Consider the following 6,147-nt stretch of genomic DNA (forward strand, 5'->3'; position numbering starts at 1 on the left):
GGTGTGGTGGCCCGTGCATTTTATCTCAGCACCTGGAAGACAGAGGCAAGAAGATCTTTGAAAATTCAAGGCCTGCCCAGGCTACATTGTGAGTTCTAGGCCAGCCAGGGCTACCTAGTGAGACCCTGTTTCAAAAAAAAAAAAAAAAAAAAAGGTACATATTTGCAGAGGACCTGAGTTCGGTTCCTAGTATCCACGCCAGGCAGCTCAGAACTGCCTGTATCCAAGGTTCAGAGGATCTGATGCCCTCTTCCGGCCTCTGAACCATATACCCCTCACTTCACAATTAAAAACAACAACAACAAATAAATCATTACAAAGATGTATGTGCTTCACTAGGGGGAGGGGAGAAATTAAGCCTAATGGTTCAAACTTGGAATCCCAGCTCTTCAGGAGGCTGAGATAAGAGGAAAAGTCTGATGCTTCCCCATGAAATTGAGCGATTTCCTGTCTCAAGGTAAAGTGACGAGAGGGTTGGGGCGTAGCTGAGTGGTACTGTGTTCGCTTGCCTCACCGTGTATGACTCTAGGTTCCATCTCCAGCACTGCAAAAAGAACAGCGACAAAGAACAACTCCCAAGCCAGGTGTGGTGGTATAAACACATCGTTCCAGCCACCCAGGACAACGAGGCAGGAAGATGACAGGGCCTGTGTAGTCAGTCCCAGGCTAGCCGGGACAACTGAGAGTGACCCAGCCTCCATCTCTCTGGGTCCCTCTGGGTCTCTCTTGGTCTTTCTTGCTCTCTCTCTCTCTCTGTCTCTCTCTCTCTCTCTCTCTCTCTCTCACACACACACACACACACACACAAAAGGAAGGAGGCTAGGGGCACAGCTCAATGGTAGAGAGTTGGTCTAACATGGGCCTAGTACGACCAAAAAATAAACTTTGCAAGGAGGGGAGAGAAAAGATGGAGGTGGGGGGAGGGAGGAATGGGGACTAATAGGATGGACCGACCCTGCTCTGTCCTGTATCAGCCCCCCTGCTAATCCTCCCCAGCACATGTTTGGAGACACAGATTTCCCCTCCTGCTCCATTGTGGAATCAATGTGCACAAGTGTAGGAAGGCTCAGGCTGCTGAGACTCAGTGGGTCTGTCCCGAGACAGGTCTTCCTGCGCAGTTATTTTTCTATGTTGAGGGGGATGGGAGGCCTTTGTATCCCCAAATCAAGTTGTATCCGAATTGTTTCTTTCTGGGCTGTGACTCATGGTAATTGGCTCGGGAGGTACAGAGACTATGGCTTTGTAAGTTGGATAAAGAAATCACTGTTCCCCTTGTGGTTTTGGACGCCCTGTTATCCGTCCATCTGCCTTGAGCTATTCATTGTCTGATGGGCTTCTTTTTCAACAGAAGTCTGCACAGGACTGGAGAGATGGCTCAGTGGTTAAGAACGCTGGCTGCTCTTCTAGAGGACTCAGGTTTAACTCCCAGCACCCACACGGCAGCTCGTAATTGGTTGTAACTCCAGTTCCAGGGGATGTGATGCCCTCTTCTGGCCTCCATGGGCATCAGGTAAGCAAGTGTTACATACATGCAGGCAAAACATACACAGAAGAGCGAGGGGGTAATGGGTGTATCTGGACCCCAAGATAACCCAGCGCACTTGCTTTTCTTGAATCTTCTGAGAGTCACAGTGACACCTGCTGATGTGACCTCAGGATTATGTTCCCTGACACTGGGAACCCTGCTCTGTAGGAAAGTGAGGTTGACTCTTGCAGACTGAAGATTTCTCTGGTTAGAACCTAAGTCAGGTGGCTGCTTCTAGAGCCAGGGTATGGGTGAGGTCATCCACGATAAACCTCAAGGCTCAGGGGCAGAAAGAGGGGCTCTCAGGGGTGATCTTCCGAAGGCCGATGCTCACAGGAGCCTCTGTCCTGTTCTACACTCTCAGTCCCAGCTGAGATGGGCAGGGACTGCGAGCAGGGGACATTTCCATGTAAGAGTGTGAAGTGGGCAAGAGGAAGCCTCACACTGGTCCCTCAAGTGTAACCTGTACCCTTCAGGCCCTGGCAAGGGCCTTGTCAGCAGTCCAAGGGCAATGGAGGACAGGGCTCCTACACAGCTGCCTTCCCTGAGAACTCTGGAGAACTGGCCTCCCTCCTGCTCTGAATCTCACTCTTTCACTGGACTGGCTCAGGAGAGACCCAGGAACTCCCCCAGGCCAGCAAGAGGGTGACTGGCTCTTGGTGAGCTGGAAAAGGTCAAAGGCTTTGCTTCTTGGGAGTGGGAGTGGGGGCCCCCAGAAGGCTTTGCTGCTGTTCGGATTCCAGAGTCAGACATTTGACTGTGCTCAAGATTTTGGTGATTTGCAAGCTGCTTGAAGTTTCCATGGGTTTCCACAGCCAGGTAATTCTGTGGCTCTGTGTGTGTGTGTGTGTGTGTGTGTGTGTGTGTGTGTGTGTGTGTGTGTGTGTGTGTCACTGGCTCGGATGCCAGCTTCACCTCCCTGCCAGCTTGGGAGCCACACTGTGCAGGAAGGACACTCTGGGAAGCTTGCTCTTTGGAACCAGACACTCTCCAGACTCTCCATGACGTGCCAATGATTGAAATTTCCCCTTGTTTTTTTTTTTTTTTTTTTTTTTTTTTTTTTTTTTTTTTTTTTTTTTTTGCACAGAACTGTCTGGCTCTGTTTGTGGTCGGCCCCTGCCATCCCCCACCTCCAGCCAGTGCTGCCTTTCTGTTGTGAGCTTGGAGCACTTGGCTCAGGTTGGCCTGGGAGACTAAAGTGGGAGAGAGCAGGAGACAGGAAAGGCTTGGTAAGACAGAAGACAGTGCTGGTCTCAGCTGATTCTCTTTTGATCCTTCTGATCCAAGTGTCAGGTAGGGCTTGGGTGTCTGCTCCCTAGGCCTTGGCTTCCTAACCTTAAAGATGCAGGGTGAAGCGAGGCCTCAGAGTCACTGGGATATTCCTTCCTTCCTGGGCAAGAGCTCCCTGGAGAGGCTGGGGGACTCAAGTGGAGAAATGTGTGTGCGTGTGTGTGGGGTGGATTCTGACAGGATGCCTGCCTAGAATCCACCAGTGAGTGAGTGACTGAGGGTGGTGTCAGTTTGAAAACCTTACTTAGAGTTTAGCAGTGAAAGGTTTGGGGGCGTGGCTCAGCAGTACAGCTTGCCTTCAATCCATCATCAAGGGACTAGTGTCAGGACTTGGTGAAGGACCTTGCCTAGAATCTAGCAGTGAGGAGCTGAGGGATGGCTTAGCAGCAGACCATTTGCCTAGAGTGAGGGCTAGGGTCCATGGGTCAGTGGTAGAATGCTTGCTTAAAATCCACTAGTGAGGGGGTTGGAGGTGTGGCTCAATGGTAGAGCACCTGCCTAGAAACCTCAGTGAGGGGCTGGGGGTGTGGCTCAGCAGCAGAGCCCCTGCCTAGAATCCCACAGTGAGGGGCTGGGGTGTGGCTCAGCAGCAGAGTCCTTGCCTAGAAACCTCCAGTGAGGGTCCCGGAGGTAAGCTAGCATGCAAGAGGCCTTAAGTTCAGTCCCCACAACTGAAGATCTCCTAGCACCTGTCTAATTATTTCTTTCATGATAAACCAAGGTCAGATGCTGCAAGACAGTTTGGGAGCAGGAAGGCAGACACATAAGCAAGTCTAGAGGTCAGGGCTGCAGCTGAGAGGGATATGGAGTGTGTACATACAGAGGTTTTCTTCTTCACGATAGAACTCGACCTAATGATGCTACACAGCCTGGTCAATGTTCACTCCTTTGGTCTTGCTGGAAAGTCTTCCACTCTGCCCAAAGGAAGTTCCTTGGGTGTCCACATGTACCGACTCCATTCCTGTGCAAGTTTCCCTATTTACTGGTGTGTCACAGGGTCCTGGACCCACAGGGCACTCACAGATACAGTATTGCAGGCAGTGAAAACACAGCCAGGCAACAGCTTTGGAGAACTGGTTTGTTTACTGGGGGTGGTGGTGGTGATGGTATTTATGCTCCTGGAGAGGTGGTCAGGGTCTCTGGCACCAGATTCGTGTGGCTGTGCACCACTGGCCAGGTCAGGGGTGTTGGAAGATGCTTCATTTACATACTCAGGGGCTGCAGGGGTGCCGGGTACCTCATAAGGTCAAACAAGGAGTGGAGCCCTCTGATAACTGTTGGGTAATACATTTCCTACTAGGGTTGATGGTGGAGGAGGCGGCTTGATGGAGCCAGGTTGGGACAAGGGAGGTAGCCAACTCCTGCAGGCCTTTGTTTGAGGTATTGGGGTTAAAGATCTCTCTAACCCTTCTCCCTTCCTCTGCAACCCCAGGTCATTATGGCCCACACATACCAGACAGGGTTTACCTATCTACACCCCCTGCTCTGGCTTCCCCACCCACCTAGAATTGCATCTGTTTTGCTGATAGGCTGAGTGAGGTTCAAGCTCTGGGCAGGCACCTGAGGACTTCTGCCTCTCTGCCTTCCCTTTAAACACAGCAGCAAAAAGCCTGTGGGAGGAAGTCAGATCAGCCACTGGGATTGGGACCCCCCCCCCCCCCGCCCCGGAAATAGTGACTCAAAGGCTGACCCAGTTCTCGGGCAGAATCTGAAGTCTTGGGACAGTTATAAACAAAGGTAGCCACTTCCCCTTGGCCTGCTTGTGACTGAGGCCTCTAGGAAGTGGGCTCCCCAGACGGGGGCTGTGGGAAAGGCAAGGGCTATCTGTGGATGTGCAACTTTGCATAGGGTCTTTGCATCATGCTCTAACAATGCCCAAGATTAAGCCTCAGTCTTTGCCACTATCTACAGAGGTCCCCACTTGTGAAAGCCCACATCCTCCTTGCACATGCTCTGCCACAGTCTATGCATGCTTGCTAGGAGCTGAGGGCAAAGGATGGGGGCTGGTGCAGTGAAGAGCGGCCTTCCTCAGCCAGGGCTGCTTTCTGGCTCCCTTTTCTGCCCAGGCCCTCTGGCACCTGTTCCTCAGCAGCCTTCCTGAATGGTGGGCTCTCCCATCTATGTCCCCTTCTTTGGCTTCCCCACTCTCCTATGAACTGTCCCAGTTGGTCCCCTGTGAAGCACTGGGCAATTGCAAATGATCCCTTTGAAGGTGGCATCAGTACCTCCCCTAGCTTCTGGGGCATTGTGGGAAAATGTGGCGGTCTGAGTGAGAAGAGCCCCCAGAGGCTCACATATTTGAATGTCTCGTCATCAGGGAGTGGAACTTGTTTAGGTGTGGTCTTGTCGGAAGGAGTGTAGTACTTACTGTTAGAGGAGGTGTGTCACTGAGGGTGAGCTTTGAGGTTTCAAAAGCTCTGGCCACCAGCACGTGTCCTGTCGTCCCCACCCCCTCCTGCCTGCTGCCTTCTGGTCAAGAAGCTATTGCTTCGGCACCATGCCTGCCATGATGCTCAGAAACTGTAAGCACGCCCCAATTAAATGCTTTTCTCTTATAAGTTGCCTCAGTCATATAGTGTCTCTTTACAGCAATAGAACAGTAACTAAGACAGCTCTCAAAGGCTGTGTGCATCCGATAGTTCTGCATGTAGCACCACCCACACTGGGCAATCTATTGTACACGCATCGGCAATGGAGATCCTGCTAAGCTGTCCTCCCTCCAGCCCAGGTCCCAATGGGCCTGGCTACCCCAAGGGCGAGGTGGATACTGACGGTGGGTGTGGTGGGCACTGGCTCCAGCTTGTGAGAGCAACTGGTGTCAGGAAGGAAGATCCTGCCCTACATCTGCTGAGAGGCCAGGCCACCAGTTCTGGGACCCCATACATGACTTAGCTATTGTGACCTCGCTGTCAAGCACACCCATGGTGTATGGGTGCCTTCCTGGTATGCTGGCATCATTTTCTTTGAAAGAGACTCTGAGGTGGGAGGGCTGGCTCAAGTGTCAGATCTCCCATTGAGCAGGGGGACCCCTTACATCATCATAGAATGGCTGGCCTAGTGAGATTTGCCTGCTAGCAAGGCAGGTAGGCCCTTTAACCCACAGCTTTACAGTAAGGTTTGTTGCTGTTTAACAGTAGACATTCTAACTGGGGTGAAATGACAGGTCAATCAAGTTTTGATTTAATTTCCCTAATGACTAATCAGCTCCCAAAGGTTACAGGCACCACCACCCCATGACTGAAGGGGCAAAGGCAGGTGGTGAGTTCAAGGCCAGCCTGAATTGCAAATTTTAGGCCAGCCAAAGCTAAAGTGAGATCCTGTTTGTCTGTCTG

The sequence above is a fragment of the Mus musculus genome, chromosome 7 (genome assembly GCF_000001635.26).
Source record: "Mus musculus strain C57BL/6J chromosome 7, GRCm38.p6 C57BL/6J".
Classification (NCBI taxonomy): domain Eukaryota; kingdom Metazoa; phylum Chordata; class Mammalia; order Rodentia; family Muridae; genus Mus; species Mus musculus.